The sequence below is a fragment of the Crinia signifera genome, chromosome 7 (genome assembly GCF_055691185.1).
Source record: "Crinia signifera chromosome 7, ASM5569118v1, whole genome shotgun sequence".
Lineage (NCBI taxonomy): Eukaryota > Metazoa > Chordata > Amphibia > Anura > Myobatrachidae > Crinia > Crinia signifera.
The window spans coordinates 195,442,916-195,461,141 of NC_139223.1; the positions used below are offsets into that span (position 1 = coordinate 195,442,916).

Here is an 18,226-nt window from a genome sequence, read left to right on the forward strand (position 1 = left end):
GTGAACAGTTACCCGTGGATCAATGGGCAGGTGTGGTAGCACCTTTTCTAACTGGAGAACCACAAAAGGCGTATTTTGATCTGAGTGAGCAGGATGCTAACGACTACGCGAAACTCAAGGGAGAGATCCTTGCTCGCTTAGGCGTAAACATGAGTGTGCGTGCCCGGAAGGTGCATAACTGGACTTTTTCTGAACAGTTACCTGCGCGGTCCCAAATGTATGACCTGGTCCACCTGGTAAGGAAGTGGCTACAGCCAGAGGAGTCTACACCAGCGCAGATCGTGGAGAGAGTCGTGCTGGACAAGTATCTTTGTTCCTTACCTCCAAAAGTTCAGCGCTGGGTCGGTCAGGGCGACCCTAATGATGCCGAGGGGCTTGTCAACTTGGTTGAGAGGTACAGAGCTACTGAAAATCTACTCCAAGAAGTGCCTCCAGGACATTCCACCCTCAAGAACAGCAAAGCGGCCGGATCATCTGGTAAGACTGTTCCGTTTACTAGAGGGGTGAATAATGTTGTAAAGGGAGGTGGCCTAGATGGGGAACAAACAGTGGAGAGGCGTTCCCAAGGGACAGTAGGGTCCAAACCTGGGTCGCAAAAAGACTGGGGCCGCATACAGTGTTGGCGTTGTCATGGACCTGGGCATATTGCTGCCAATTGCCCCCTTACTTCTGAGCCAATGGAGTGTGATACAGCCTGGCGAAGCTCTTTATATGCACGTTCTGTTTTCTCTGCTGAGACTGTGTCCGAAACTGGACAGCAGATATGTCATGTAAAGGTGGATGGTTATCCCGGGAGGGCTCTACTGGACTCTGGGAGTTTAGTTACACTCATCCATGCCAGCTTGGTAGACCCTCGGACACTCACAGGACGTTACATAGGGGTCTTGTGCATACATGGGGACACCAAGGAGTATCCCACAGCTTTAGTCCAGCTAAAGAGTACTTGTGGAACTGTGTCCCATGAAGTGGGCGTGGTAGAGACCCTGATGCATAGTGTGATCCTGGGAAGAGACTTCCCATTGTTCTGGGACTTGTGGAAACAGAATGTACACTGCACTAGAAATGCTGTTAATAATGAGAATGTGTGCCCTGTGATTAGTCCTGAGCCTTTTGATCAGGATACTGAGGTTCAAACGGTAGGGGTGACCACTATTGAATCTGACCGTTTTCCCCTAGCTGTTCTTGCAGGTGAAGCTGAGGAGCAGGAAGAAGCGTGTGACATGCCTGAGCTAGAGATGTCACGTGATAATTTTGGGACTGCTCCACTTAGAGATCCCACCTTATTAAGAGCTAGGGAAAATCCTAAAGTCATAAATGGTGAGCCCCAATACCCCAATGCTGACAAAGAGTTCCCAAATATGGCCATTAACCAGGATCTACTGTATCGGGTAGATAAAAAAGTGGGAAGTGTAAATTATAAAGTGTATCAACCAGGTAAACGGAAGCCAGAACAGTTGTACCATGTGAACTTAATTAAACCCTGGAAAGACAGAGAGACTCTGACAGCTGTAAGTGCCCCCTCTAGTGATAGCCCAGAGGTGCGGGTGTCAGAGACCCTGTCCAAATCCCAGAAGCAGGAAACTAAAGAGTTAGTACAAAGGAATTATGATGTGTTCTCAGAACTTCCAGGGCGCACCACAGCCATAAAACATGACATTGTCACCGAACCTGGAGTTCGGGTACGCTTAAAACCCTATAGAGTACCAGAAGCGCGTAGACAGGCCATATCTGGGGAGGTCCAGAAAATGTTAGACCTGGGGTATGTTATCGGGAGAGGTATAATAAAGCCACAAATAAATAAAGTGGAGGCTATCCAAGACTGGCCTCGTCCTTCAACAAAAAAACAAGTCAGGGCTTTTTTGGGAATTCTGGGGTATTACCGTAGGTTCATTCCCCAGTTTGCAACCATGGCAGCGCCCCTAACCGATCTTACCAAAGGAGGTAGGGCAGTTATGGTCAGCTGGAACCCAGAGGCTGAAAGGGCATTCCAAGAATTAAAAGTGGCCCTTTGTAATCAACCAGTCCTGATCACTCCAGATTTTAAAAAAGAGTTTGTCGTACAGACTGATGCTTCTGATGTGGGACTAGGTGCTGTCCTCTCCCAAGAAGTTGGTGGAGAGGAACACCCGGTAACATATTTGAGCAGGAAGCTCACACCTACGGAGAGAAACTACAGTATAGTCGAGCGGGAGTGCTTAGCAATCAAGTGGGCCCTTGAATCCCTAAAGTACTATCTCTTAGGACGCTCCTTTAGATTAATCACTGACCACTCCCCACTTACATGGATGTACCAAGCCAAAGAGAGAAATGCAAGGGTCATGAGATGGTTTCTCAATTTGCAAAATTTCAAATTTACAGTGGAACACAGAGCAGGAAGGCTTCAGGGTAATGCCGATGCCCTATCCCGAACATACTGCCAGTTGGCAGACAGTGTCCGACCCCACAGGTTCGAACAGAGGGGGAGGGTATGTAAGACAGTGGCAGGGAAAGTCATAGACGGCAGGTACTTTTCCCCTAGAATCCTGTCTTATGGCATATAGACTGCAGGCTATTTCAATCTGTGTGGTAAGCTCCGGCTTACAAAGGGTGTTCTGTCCTGGGCTGGTAATCAGGAGAACACCTGATTCTTTAAAAAGGAGTCAGCCCTCTCCTTAGGGCTCTCTCTCCCTGGGTGTTGGAGGCAGTAAGCTGCTGCTAGAGAGAGACAAGGCTGTAAGTACTGCATTACTTGATCTATATCTGCTGTGTGTGTCCAGTGTCACATAGTGTGGCCCTGGTATAGAGAGGGACGTTTATTCTGTTTAGTTAGAGCTCAGACGAGCAGGCTTTTGTTTTCTGTTTTGCCTGAAGTGTAAAGGCTGTTGTTAGTTTCTTGCTCTGAGTGCTGCAATAAAACTCAGGCAAGCCCTGTTTTGGACCCAAGCCGTGATGTCACTGTCTAAGTCTGTGCCAAATCCTCACCTGTGCCTACCCGTTTGATGCTAAAACCCCACACTACTTATCACAAAATATCTCCCATCTCGACCACTCCGCTCTGCACAAGATCTGCGTCTCTCTTCTGCACGGATCACCAGCTCCCATTCACTATTACAGGACTTTCATCGGGCTGCTCCCATCTTATGGAATGCCCTTCCACGCACAATAAGACTCTCCAATAGCCTCCAAACATTCAAGCGTTCCCTGAAAACTCACCTCTTCAGGCAAGCCTATAATGTTTAAGTTCTACATGCATAAACCTCTGAGGCACTTATGTATTATATAGCTACCCTTCTGGACTTGTAACTTGGTGGGACTGCTATGGTATTACTGGTGCCTGTCCTTGTGTTTCCACCAATATCCCTATAGATTGTAAGCTTGCAGCAGGGCCCTCCTACCTCCAAGTCTGTATGTTGTTACCCAGTTTGTTTTATCACTGTCTACTATTGTAAAGCGCAACGGAATCTGCTGCGCTATATAAGAACCTGTAAATAAATAAATAAATAATAAATAAATATTTCATAATCGCCCAGAAAAACGAAGCTACAGCTTCCATAAAGCCTGGGCTTCAGGAAGACGGCCTTCTTGCAGGAGTGGGTGGGCAAGCCTCAATCCATTTAGCATCAGATGGTGCCATTTTAGGGAAAGTCCAGCTTGGCATTATCACATTCTATGCAACCAAGCTAAGTCAAGTGGTCAGCAGCTTTTGAAATATAGGTTGAGTATCCCTTATCCGAAATGCTCGGGACCACAAGCATTTTGGATAATTGATTTTTGCAGATTTTGGTATACCGTATATATTTTTTGTCATACTTCCCCTGGTGGTGCCCCAATGAGCCCCCTGACGTCCACTGTGTCCACCAGCGTCCACGGTGACCTTCAGCAGCATCTCCGGTCCCAGGGGTGCATTGTGTGAGTGCGGGCACATAATGCCCTCCTGTGACCGAAAATGCAGGATCCCTCCCAAAGGTCGCCGTTGACATTGGGGGGACGAGGTAAGTATAAAAAAGGGGCGGGGGGAAAAAACAACCCAAAAAAATACATGGATAAGGGAGACTCAACCTGTAGTTACTATTGAGCAAAATACACTATGGGGACCATTTATCGTTTAATATTTGAGGCTTAATATTAAATATCTTAAGTATATCTCTTGTTTGATTCTGCCAAGTTGGTTTTACCTTGTAAATAATTGTTGCTTTAAAAGTCCACTGGAACTCGGAAGCACCCTGTAAGAACATGTTCACATTAATTCTGGAAATACACTATACAATCGCCCAGATAATTGTACATTGAATTCAAGTGACTTACCCAAAAACATCTATCTGTCAGATCTACTGGATTGTCCAGTATGTTTGTCAGGTGCGATATTTTGAACTTGCAAAGATCGGGCAGTGTATGACATTTCCCCAGATCCAGCAAAATGTCACCTACACAGGGGGAGATAGATCACTGTGTATGCCCAAGATAACTGATGGGCAAAACATCCGTAGGCCTGACCATGTACGTCCAGATTTAAACATCAGTTTGTGTTATCTATTCTATAAGTGTACATTGAATAATCTGTTTAAACTGTTACTCACAGTGAACCAATGTAACTGACAGCTGATCTCATAACTTTATTCTTTCAGGGAAGTTCAATAGCCAAAAAATCTATTTCAAGGGGAAATCTGAATATCTAACCCACGTGCCCAATTCACACAAAGCACTCCTTCTCAGCAGGTCCAGACCTGGCATTCACATACCGATAAAGGAACAGAGTGTTTATATATGCAGTACTGGAAACATACATCACTTATGACATAAAGAAATAAGCACTCCTTAAAATATACTTCGTCACTGCCAATCATGTGCCAGGAAATCTACATAAACCAGAGAATGGAGTGTGAGGTGTGGAGGGTTTAAACTAAACAGCGAATTATCCAAGCAATAAATAACTAAGGAATTACAAGTGACAAACTGATACATATACCTGCAGACTGTAGAAGGCAAATTGTACAGTTGCATAAATGAAAAACCTGGCAGCCTCACATCAAAGTGTCTAACTTGTTTTCCAGGTGGAAAAATAAATCTTAACCACAATAGTTGAAAAAAAACAAACCTATAATAATTCAAAAAATAAAATAAAATCTAGATCCTTAAATCAAAATGTCCAACTGTAAAATCAACTAATACGGTGCAGATCATTTAATAAGATACATTACTTTAAAACATCACAATGTGCAGTATCAAATTTGGGGGCCACAAATTATTGGACTAGTTCCCCGCCCGTCAAAATTACGGTGACAACATAACAGTAATGTCAGCACTGGCGGTTGTGCACACGCTATGGAGCAATGATTGAATTGCTCTGTCAGGTGCCATCTAGTGGCTGTTAAAGTGCAAAACACTTAAACTCCCCCAAAGAGGTGAGGATCAGCACTTGCTGATAGGATGGGGAGTGATGGAGGGTGTGTCAATGACACCTGCTACAAGGACCAATCACAAGCTGCTGGAACCATTCTGTTTTGAGAGTATTTGCAATATTCTAGAAGCTGGGAGAACATTTTTAAAGCACAAATTGACTGGCATTAATTTCTAGATATGTACTAAAAGTAAATTATAGAATTTGGCAGGAGGTTTAGCGGTTAATGGGTTACACTGGTGTTGACCCGGAGACTCCCCTCTGGCACTCCATGCAATTATTTGAAACCACCTATTTATCAGGTAGGCGGCTACGGTCGTCTCGGGGGGTAGTGAGTGACTATTGGGCAGCTCTATGAGGCCAGTGCATTGAAGTCATTTCAACAATTGAAGGAGGAGTATGGACTGTCCCAATTTTATTTTTTCAGGTACCTGCAGCTGCGGCATGCCCTTGGAAAGCAATTTAACAACAGTCCCCCTGTATTGACACCCTCCCCAACAAAGACCTTTGTAAGCAACCTGGGTCAGACTACGGCTATTTCTTTGACATATTCACTCTTACTGTCTTACTTACATAAAGACTCCCTGCCCACTTTGAAGTCCAAATGGGAGGCTGATATTGAACAAATTGAGGATGAGGAGTGGGAGGAGGCGGTGAAACTTCCAAAACATGCTACGATCTCTGCGAGGATCCATCAAGTGCAATTATTCATACTACATAAGACATACCTGACCCCAATTAAGCTTGTGAGTTTTGGAGGATGGACGACTCCGGACTGTCCCAAATGCCACTCCTTGCAAGGGAGTTTTTGGCATCTTTTATGGGATTGCCCCCTGGTCTCCTCCTTCTGGGCGAGTGTCAAGGGGACCATAATCTCCACTGGGATATCTGGGCAGGCACTGACGCCCAAACTGTGCGTGTTAGGTAGTAAGGAAAACACTCCTCTTAATAACACAGAATACCAGTATGTGATAAAGTGGAGTGGAGGGCCCTGGTAAATACTACAGTACAGCATGAAAAATATGCATACATGTCCCATGGTACCATGCCTAAGTTTGATAAGATCTGGAATAGATGGTTGGAGTCCCCACACTCATCCTCTCCTACATAATATTAATGGGTGTGATCTCTGGAGTCCACTTAGGGATGTGAAACTGAAATAGGGATGTGTCCTGGAAGTATTTTATGCTGTTTAGAGTCGACTATTTACTGCCTATTGTATATTAGATGATGGTATTCCAAAGCGATGCTTCCCATACATGTGGGTATACCCCTAATTGGTTTTTGCATGATACCTCTTTTCCCATTATTTTCTCTTTTTCTTTCTTCCCTGTTTCTTCTCTTACTTAAGTATTATAAAATGATATTATAGTTTGGATAACTAACAAGTACAGGACTCGGACATTAAAGGTTTGACGTTCTTTTATTTGTCTATATCCAGAGCGTAGCACAATATATTTGCTGCATTTGTATGTGAATTACATCTGTACTCCAACTTGGATATGTGTAATTCATTTTGTATATGATTAACTAATGTGCTATACCGTTCTGTACAATTGTTTTTTTTTTCTATTGTCTAATAAAAAAGACTTTATTCAAAAAAGTAAATTATAGAGATCGACATGTGCAATAAAAATCTCTGCACCAACTTTCTAGTGTGTGTTCTTCCGAGAAACATTATAAGAATCACTTAAACATTCAAACTACTGGCGTTAGGAACGGCTCTTCATTCATTTCAACTTGCTTTGTTTTCTCCTAAACATACTGCCTCATTAAAGGTCTTAAAGTAAGACTGATGGGACAACCAAGCTATCTTCCCATATTATTCATGTGGGTTTTAGAGCTTTTATCTACACTGTGCTTAAATATTTCTGCAAGGAAAAACCATGCCTTGCAAGTAATTGCCCCTATAAAAAAAATTTTTTTTTAAACTACAATTTTTATTTGAATTTATATAACAAATGTGAGCACCGCTGGCATTTTTAGTGGATATTCTGCACATATCACACATATGTTGGCACTCAAAGAGTTAAAACTATTGATGCATTCAGTGTAAAACCAAACTGACAACTAGCAATACAATATAAAGACAGATCAGCTATCCCTCCCGTATGGAGATAGGCTTTTAAAATAAACAATGACAGTAGTGACATAGTGACAAAAATATATATTGCACTTGAGAATAACAAATTGATCACAATATTTATATTAGTAAATAAAAACCAGACAGTAATTTAAAACAATATTTTGGGGAAAAAATAAACAATATTTATCTGTGAGCTTGAACAATAGACTTTATCATGTGTTCGGACAAATAGGGGAACGGATATATAGGGGGTAGTGTCAATCCTAGTCAAAAGAGAAGCAATGGTTATATTCCAAGGATAAATTAGCAACTAAGAAAGAGAAGTGTTGAGGTCCACTAAAAAGGGCAAATTAGATTATAAACCTACTTGAATCATGACTACACAATTATTTCCTGAGGAGCGAAGGAAGCTTGAGGATGAAATGACTACAAAGGAAAACCAAAAAGAGGGGTCATGTAGACTGCACACGAATGGAGAGGTAAGGGGTGAATCAAGGGAACCGTTCTGCAGACTAAAAGGGATTAAAAGGTCAAGAGAACAAGTTGTAGGACAAGACCACAATAGACACGACAATAGATTTATAAACTGGCAGGTGACAACCTCAAAGAAAAATGTGCACTTGGCTGGCTTTGTGGATAATACAGTAGGGCAGTGGTTCCCAAACTGTGTGCCGTGGCTCCCAGGGGTGCCACGGAGTAGTTGCAGGGGTGCCCTGGGTTGGTGGTCCAGGACAAATTCAAATTATCTATGGTTAATGTAATAAGAAAAATCAGTGCTTGTGACTTCCAATTATAAAATATGTGGGTAAACAGAAGTGAATCATGTTTCTCACCACATAACTGGACCTAAGGATGACATATAAGCACAACTTATTTAATTTAATATTTTTTTCTGAAGCTCTTGGTATATAACTTTTGGCCTAGAGGTGCCGTGAAAAAAAATCTGATACTCTATGGTGCCGTGATTCAAAAAAGTTTGGGAACCACTGCAGTAGGGTATAAAATCAGCACAATCCTCCTCTTCTCAGAAGTAAAAAGTTAAATGCAAGGAATAATAATACATTTAAAAGAAAAACTGTGTGCAAACTCAAAACACAGTACTGTATAAATAAATAAATTAACTATGAATTGCTGCCCATTATTACTTGGGATTGGGTAAATAAATAATCAAATGCTTTTTTTCTGATTTTAAAGAGAAATGAAAAAAAATTCATTTTCAGAAATAGGGAAAAGCAGTAAGGAGGGTATTTACACTCTTCTAATACTTCATGTAACTCCGTCTCTAGAGGACATTATTTTAGGGACACTGCATACAAACAGCACAGCCATATACTGTAGTGTGTTTAAAAAGATGTGATTATTACTGCCCCCCATTTAAATCTGTTATCTGTACTAGATATGCTACTAATGAGAGTCATCTATGTAACTGTATGACGTATCAATTCTTTACCCAGCATCCCACCAACAGATTGTTTTATCTACTTTCAGGTTTAGGGGGGTATTACATTTTCGTTTCTTCCAACTAAGTTGACAGCCGAAATTCAATGTTCCGGCTGTCGAGTGTCAAAAAGTCAGCGGATCACGAAGACAGACGCAGAACGGCTGTGAATTCGACAATCCATGGCCGTTTCCAACAAACAGATTCAACTTTTTAAAAAGTCAGATCTGACACCCTACAATGCTGTCGGTAATGGCAGTATTGAATCTGCTCAGATAATTGCACTCAGCAGAGGTGTGTTTTTATGTAATAAGACATATGCATTTCATAGGACGATATGAACTAAAGTCTAGAATTACATTTTTATGGACAGTAAAAGAAAAAGTCAGAGGATAACACCTTTATTGACACCCATATTCCTTACACCTCTCTTAGGATGATGATATACTTGGTTTTTTGAGTCTATACTTGGGTGTCTGCAGCACTAGTCACTTGGAGTTACTTCCCTAGTAACTGGATATACTTGGATACAAATAAATGATAAGTGACTTTGTGCGCTAACACCTTCCAATTAAGAGAGTGACCTTATTCAAGGTAAATAATATGTGGGTAAAAAGATGTAAATGTTACTTCCCTTATCGAAAAACGGTCTTCACCTCACAATAAGGCTCTCCACAGGCGACTGCCTGACGAAGGGACAAGCAGTTCCCGATACGCATTGCAGGAGGTTGGAGTGCTGTGTATGGGAAGGAGGAACCCAGAGCTGGAGATCTGTGAAACACCTGAGACCCAGGTTTTATCCGGAGAACCGTGGACCTTTAATGGATTGAAAGACCTTTCCTACAGGCGTTCATAATCACCATATTCTGGTAAACCCCCACCCATATCATTTAGGTGACCTATCATTTGGTCCTAATTTTTACTGTGTGAGAATAACCACCATTTTATTGTGTTTTAAGTGTATGTGTATCAATAAATTGTTATCCCTGGCTATATTACACTATTTGCCTATTTCCATTTTCCCTATGTCCCCATCTCCCACATTGTGGAGAGCCTTATTGTGAGGTGAAGACCGTTTTTCGATAAGGGAAGTAACATTTACATCTTTTTACCCACATATTATTTACCTTGAATAAGGTCACTCTCTTAATTGGAAGGTGTTAGCGCACAAAGTCACTTATCATTTATTTGTACCTCTCTTAGGATGCTTAGGGCAAGATGTATCAAGCTTCAAAAAGTGATAAAAAGCCAGCCAATCAGCTCCTGTCATGTTACAGGCTGGGTTGGCTGGCTGTTTATCACTCTCTATTTTATCACTTTTTGAAGCTTAGTGCATCTGGCCCTTATAGTGGATCAATCCTGTAAGCTCTCACGAGCAGGGCCCTATTGAATTTAGATGTATAGTTTATAGAGTACCTACTCCAAAAAGCATCAGTTAAGGCAGTATTGGTGTTACCTGGCAGAAGGTACAGCTCCAGAATGAAATTGCGCTGTTTTTCCCCAGCAGTACAGCTTGCCACAGAGAACCGCCAGGGGCTTCTCCTACCATGAAACATCTAATACCCCTTTCACACCAGCCTAAATTTCCAGGATGGCCCGACTAGCGCTGGTGTGTAAGGTTGCTAGCTAGCAGGGTTGCTCCTGGGACCAGCCGGGGATACAGGCTGGTGTGAATGGTACTTACCCGACATCCTGTCACTCTCCGCTGCTGGGGAAGTTGCCGGTCTCTGTCTCCGGGACGATGGACGTCTTTGCAGGTCACTGATGTCATGCAAGCTGACCTCGCCGAGCGATGCATCCTATGTAATGCAGTAGCATCACATATGGGAGACTTTCGTAGGGAGACAACATAACGGGCCCGACACTATTGGGCCAAACCTACAATAAATACAAAAAGTGAGAGCCTATGGATGCGGCCGTACCCTTCTGATGTGGCGCTGCATGGGCTGGTATTTCCAATTAGCAGAAGCTATTAACAGCAAAACAATTATCATGCGCTAGTGATACAAGCAAGCGGTCAATAAGGAATCAAATATTCTAGATTTTTTGTGACTCAGTTGGCGGATGACCAAATAACCGCTCACTTTAATTTGCTGCCAAGTGGTCTTGTCTTAGCAAGGTTTACTAATATTTAAAAGCTCTACAAGGGTGAATTCCAAAGGGACCATCCATGTCCAAAGTCTATGTCCACGTCTCTGGTGCCCGTTTTTACCCAGAGAGAGCGACATCCCCTGGAGGAGAATAAATGATGGAAGGAAAACCTTCCCCTCTTTCCGGACTGCTCTTATGCACAGGGGATACAGGCTGGTGTGAATGGTACTTACCCGACATCCTGTCACTCTCCGCTGCTGGGGAAGTTGCCGGTCTCTGTCTCCGGGACGATGGACGTCTTTGCAGGACACTGATGTCATGCAAGCTGACCTCGCCGAGCGATGCATCCTATGTAATGCAGTAGCATCACATATGGGAGACTTTCGTAGGGAGACAACATAACGGGCCCGACACTATTGGGCTGCTGCCGGGGCCGGCAGTCAGTGTGAGCCACTGCTACTGGCTGTGTGAAGGCACAGGTAGCAGAAAGAGCGCAGTCTGTAAGACTGAAGTAGGCAACCTGTGGCTTCTCACCCATAACGGGACTACAAGTCCTAAAGCCCCATTGACATCCACAGTCTTCCCCTTTAACACCAGAAAATGCAGGGACTAGGCTGGTGTGAAAGGGACCAACCCGAGTAAGTCCCTGCATTTTCTGGTGTGAAAAGGGTATACATGAGAAGTAATAAGGCCAGGAAGCTCATAGGAAGGGCGAAAAATCGAGATGCTCCATAACTTTCGATTAAAAAAAAAAAAGTGCTTCTTTTTGAAGAAATCCACATAGAAAGCAAGGCTAGACCTAGTACAACACTATGGTAAATGTCCTTTAAGGGAATTTAGCTATAATCCAGTTCTGCCACTAAATAAATAAAAAAAACTAATTTATGTTTAACTTATTCAGACACTGGTCGCCCAACAGGGAGCACAACTGTGTGTTCATGGAGGAGAAAAATGAATGGTCTGTATCTGACCTATGTCTTTATTTGGGTTCTATTATAAAGGATAAATAATGTACTCTGATTTGTCTGCAAGGCAAATGCAGGGGTATATATTTATTTTCTTTAAAGCTGAAATTAAGAAAAGCGATAACTCATTATTAACTTGTAAGCAGTTAATTACTTCAGCAAAAAAACTTGTTACTATGCGTAATAAACAGGAGGTTACATTTTATTATCATGTGTCATTGCTTCACAGTTCATTAGTGTCTGTTTCACAAACACGATGTTCAAATTTATATTTTGTTACCGCTTGACAATCACATTAGCATAGCTTAATAAATTATACTATGATTAGAGCTGATGTCCCCAACATTACTTTATAATCTAAGAGTAAAACATTGGTTGTAGTTCACTGAATCTTCCGCGTACAATGAAGCAGCCAGTGTTTTTCATTATGTAAATTTGCAGTGAGTTTGACATGATTAAAATGGGTCAAAAGTATTCTCCTATTAATCATTTAGACAGTGAAGGAGGGGAAAGTAAATGGGGGGGGGGAAGAATTCTGAGAATGTAAGACAATGACTTTTAATTAGCGTTTAAGGTTACGGACACAGAATGTGTAGGCCACAGAGGGAGTTGTAATCTATATTATGATCAAAAAAGGGAGGGTTTGTAAATTTGCCTAACCTACAATAAATACAAAAAGTGAGAGCCTATGGATGTGGTCGTACCCTTCTGATGTGGCGCTGCATGGGCTGGTATTTCCAATTAGCAGAAGCTATTAACAGCAAAACAATTATCATGCGCTAGTGATACAAGCAAGCGGTCAATAAGGAATCAAATATTCTAGATTTTTTGTGACTCAGTTGGCGGATGACCAAATAACCGCTCACTTTAATTTGCTGCCAAGTGGTCTTGTCTTAGCAAGGTTTACTAATATTTAAAAGCTCTACAAGGGTGAATTCCAAAGGGACCATCCATGTCCAAAGTCTATGTCCACGTCTCTGGTACCCGTTTTTACCCAGAGAGAGCGACATCCCCTGGAGGAGAATAAATGATGGAAGGAAAACCTTCCCCTCTTTCCGGACTGCTCTTATGCACAGAGGAGAGACCACTCCCCACTGCTCTTGGGATCCGATTGGGCACCAGTAATTAGATCGACAGTCAATAGGATGAACACTATTGGTCTATAGGCAATAGGTCGACACCTGAAAAAGTCAGACAGGATTTAAGTTGACATGGACAAAAGGTCGGCATGAAAATTGTCGACACTGGAAAAGGTCAGCATGGGTTTTCCCATGTTTTTTTTTTAAACCAATACGAGCGGAGGTTGTACGCATATACGTGTCCATGTCAGCAGATTTTGACATAGACAACAAAAAACAAGGGCCCAGGGCAAATCGGGTAACGAGGATGTCCTTAGGAATAAGCAGTCCAACTCTGGATCTGGTGTATGCAAACCAAAGGTTCCAAAGAAGCCTGGCGTGCCTTGCCTTCACTAAACCCGCTGGGACTCCAGGCTTTTTTGGAACCTTTGGATTGCAGCCCAACAAACACCATCTGGCAAAAACTAAGCCGCCGCCCCCCACCCCACCCCACTCAGAGTGTTTTCGCAAGCAGGGCCTGCGAATGGATACTTATCATAAACATCCATTCACAGCCTTTGGGTGAACACCCACATCATTCGATGATCGCCGACCATCGGATGACGTCGAATACACATCCATAACTAATTGACTCTCAGGTCACTTACATTTGTGTGCACCCTCGTGAGGAAGTGGGTGGGCAGCTGACATCCGGTGATGGCAGCTGACATCCGGTGATGTCAGCTGCTCGCCCCCCGGCACCAACGTCACGGCCTCATTACCATGAGAACGCCCATGAACCGCAGCCTTGGGTGGGTGCACCCGGCGAAGTCTTCGCCATAACCGCACACCCTGGCGTATGCACATGCGCAGAGATGACCCTGCGCATGCGCATACCCCAACATCGATCCCTGTGCAAATGTTCAGGTAGATGCGAACGGACCAGAATAACCCCCTATGTCTCTCTTCTAATTTATTTCACATTTTACATCTGAATTGGTCCTATTTGGATGAACATTATTGGTGACATTTTTACATCATTGCCTATTCACCAGTGGTGCCAGTTTATTTTGTGAACCCTTCTAGCGTTGAATATCAGCTTATATACTGTTTCTATTAAATAATTCATTACATTTGAAACTTTTTGGTGGTGGGGGGGTATACAACTCCAATAAATCGCTAAGTGCCCAAGTAGTCCTTTACTAAACTACATTATTTTCTCAAATAAAAAACTGGGTAGAGAGAACCTGTACACGTGAATGGGATGCAATTTACCGATGGACGTTTGACCGACGGTCATTATACCGACACCTATTGACTGACAGTCAAAATACAGTCATTGTCAATATACCGACATTCATTATACCAACGTGTTCCATTGACCAACATGGTCAAAATACCGACATTTAACATACCGACAGGTTAACATGAGTTTTCAAGCAATTTTTGCTAAAAAAAAAAAAAACTGACTTTTTTCATAATTCACCATCCCAGTGACCCTGGTGGGGGAATATAATCGTGTGCCGAGTGCAGCGAGCCATGTGAGGGGACGTGGTACACTTAGATGGTGTCCATGTCAACCTACCTCCACGTAGACACACAAAAAAAACCCATAGAAACACATGTTGACCTGTTAAATGTCTGTATTTTGACCATGCTGGTATAGAGAATGTCGGTACTTTGACTGTAGGTCAATGGGTGCCGTTATAATGACCTTCAGTCAAACGTCTGTTGGGAAATCATACTCAATCCATATGAACACGGCATCATACCAGATTACCAAACAAGGAAAAGTTCTTACACCCAAAAAAAAAAAATCAAAGTGCATTTGAGCTTTGAAAATGCCCGGCGTGATTCTCTTATCACTTCACAAAACATAATTTCTAATAGACTGCTACTGATAAATATCTTTAGGAAGCTGAGCACAGTCCATCCCCATTACTAGCAATCAGACAAGCATTTTACGTTCAGAATACAAGAACAAGATCTAAGATAAGGAATTGTTCCTTTACAGGGCAGCAATGAGCATAAATGTTACTTCCGATGGCTACCTGTATCTGGGGAATAATCATTCCACCGGGGTATCCATCTGTCATTGTTATGAAAATAATGCACATCTAGCAATAAAGTCATTTCTGTGTTACACTGTAGACACATTCCAATAGCTAGTCAGTGAAATGAAAACACATTCACCCTGTGAGATCATGAATACATCTAAATCACAAAGCAGGCTGACTTGTTAACAGATTTTGTTCCCCATCTGGATGACATTCGCTTTACAGAAACAGTCCTGAATATTAATATTTGATTACTGTATTTAACGGTGTTGCTCAGAGGTCACGTTTGCCCTATTAGCCTGTAGTTAGAGATCGGTTCACCAACATTTTTCTCTAGTTTCCCATAGACAAAGGGGGTTATTCTGGTTGATTCGCTCGGATGTGAATTCGCAACCATAACCCGCCCTGCGAATGGTGATATACCCCCCCATCGCAGCGTGAGTTCGCACGCAGGGCCTGCGAACGGATAACAAACATCCGTTCGCCGCCTGTGGGTGAACGCCCACATCACTTGATGGTCGCCGACCATTTAATAATGTGGAACGTGCCCGCAGATCCAAGGGACTCTCAGGTCACTTAGATTTGCGTGCACCCTCGGGAGGAAGTGGGTGGGAAGCTGACATCCGGTGAGGTCAGCTGCACGTCCCCGACATCACGGTTCGATTACCATGGAAACACCCATGAAACGCTGGGCGTTCCGCCCCATGCCCTCCGTCCGCAGCCTTGGGTGAGTGCACCTGGCGCACAGTCTGTTCACTGTGGCCGCACGCACAAGGCATATACACATTCACCAGACATCGGTCCCCATGCGAACGTATGCCAGGCTGCGAACGGACCAGAATAAGGTCCAAAATGTATTATTTCCCCGCTTGTATAACGTGCTGGATATCATCATGCAATCGGCCTGCTAAATATATATTTTATGTTCAGCATGGAGTATAGACTTGGATTTATAGATAACCAAACAGGACGAGGATTAAAATTCTGCGCATGTGCAAACTCCGACTGGGAATGGCATTGGCTGTTGGCAGCAGGGGAGGAAGGGATGGGGCAGTGGTGGCACTGAGCCGTGGGAACACCCAGTGTTTCATGAGCATCCCATGAAAATGCTGGGCGTTCCCCTGGGAGCGTGGGCGGGACAGAGTGTCGGGGGCGGGCGGCTGAAGTCACATGACGTCAGCCACACGCCATGTCTTCACGCTAACGTCAGCCTCCACTGACTTATATTTGAGAAGGCAGGGGAAATCATTTGGTGGTTGGCGACCATCAAATTTTCCTACTGTGGGCACATGCGAGGGGATATGTCTTCAAAACAAATCCCCTCGCATGGTTCCGAGGCAGCAGGGGCATGTATTCGGCTGGTCGGAGTCACAAAAACTTGGTAAGCTTCGGGTCAATTGGCATCAATAATACCAATACGGAACTCCAAGGTAAACTGATCACCATCCTCACATGGTGGAGATGCTTCAAACTGTGATGAGAGATAAAGTACTAACCAATCAGCTTCAAACTACCATTTTACAGGCTGTGCTTGAAATAAGAGTTGGAAACTGATTGGTTGATATTTCATCAATATGTGCTTTCTGGGATTAAAGCACATATTTAGTACAAATGAGCCCAAAAGACAATGATTCCCACAGATACTTGCAAACTGCATGTGTGCTGTAGGATTGTTGGCCTCGATGGTACTCCTCGATGGTATAAAACAAGGAACCAACGATGGTTTCACCAGACGATGGCCATTCCTGCTCTATTACTCACTAGGCAGTGGGCCAATCAGAAGATGGGGCTGGGGCTTCAAAGGGAGGCATTGTGGGGCAAATCTATGCTCCATCACCCGACGCCAGCGAGGAAGAGAAAAAAAAAAAGACATTGGGAATCTGTGTCATCCAGACCCCACAAGTCTAAGTCAGTCTAGATTTGCGAACAGGGTAAAAATCGAATGATTTCACCCCCCGAATTTGTCACTAGGCCCGTGAGGCATGGGCTCAGGCTGCCTGCACCCCCAGCATGTATCATGTAGGAGATTCAAGCAGCACCAGGTGCTGAGGAGTTGCATTGTGCATTGGACAGACAAGCTATACCAAGGTCAGTGTTTCCATCCCCAGTCCCCACCCAGTGCCATCTAACAATCATCTCCCATCCCCAGCCAAGTGCCTCCATCTCATAAACAATCCCCCAGCCCAGTGCCCCCATCTAACCAAATACCCCCCCATCCCCAGCCCAGTGCCCCCCCATCTCACCAACCATCCCCAGCCCAGTTCCCCCATCTAACCAAATACAGACCATCCCCAGCCCAGTGCCTCACATCTCACCAACCACCCCCCGTCTCCAGCTCAGTGGCCCCCACCATGCCCTCTTCCCTCCCCTATCAGCTAACTGCCCACATCCACTGCCCACCACATTACCCCCAGCCGGTCTATGGCTTTTCGGGCTTACGCCTGTCTTCAGGACACAGAAGTACTTGCTTACTTTTGTAATGAATTGTTAAAATAGGGGGAAGAGGCGGCCAAAAATGTTGTGCCTAGGGGCGGCCCGACTCCTAAATTCGCCCCTGCCCCTGTACACTACCCTGAAAATGGATGTATATACAAAACATCCATTCGCAAAGCGGAAGGATTGTACAGACCATGGCAAGGACTGGCATTCGTGCGGCGGCGTTATTTTCTCTGCTTAGCAAGTCAATTAGAATCACCCCATAAGACCCATGCGCACAAACCCTTAGAAATCCACAAACGTATTTATGACACAATAATCACTTTCAAGGCAAAAGAACCAAAAGTGACAAAAATAAAAAAAAGGCACAAATACCATAGTAAAATGCAGGGGAATCGGCAAATAATAATACAATTAAAAAAAGTGAAGATAAGATTATTGATTTTAGCATTTTAAAATCCAGTGATATTAAACATATAATTTAAATATATATAATTGATATTAAACATGTAAATATTCCAGTTAATAAAAATATACTTTGTAAACATCTTTGCTTTCCGTGAAGCCCCCTATTCATCAGAGAAACACAGTCAGGGGCCACATTTCTATTAATTAAGAGCTGTAATAACAGGAGCAGGTGTGACATCTTTTTATGCTTGCTTCACTGAGTAACGGCAGTCGGCCTTTTGTAATCTGCAACAATCACAACCTGACAACG

At 43.4% G+C, this 18,226-nt stretch overlaps 1 protein-coding gene across 3 annotated transcripts in view; it reads right to left on the minus strand.

Moving 5' to 3' along the window:
- Positions 1 to 18,226, minus strand: part of METAP1D (methionyl aminopeptidase type 1D, mitochondrial) — a 182,305-nt gene that overhangs the window by 148,240 nt on the left and 15,839 nt on the right. The window contains exon 2 of one of the 3 annotated variants that reach the window (XM_083154813.1): positions 4,155 to 4,202. The exons of the other annotated variants lie outside the window; for them this stretch is intronic. The gene's annotated coding sequence lies outside the window, so the exon portion shown is untranslated. The remainder of the gene's footprint in view (positions 1 to 4,154; positions 4,203 to 18,226) is intronic. 3 annotated transcript variants of the gene reach the window in all.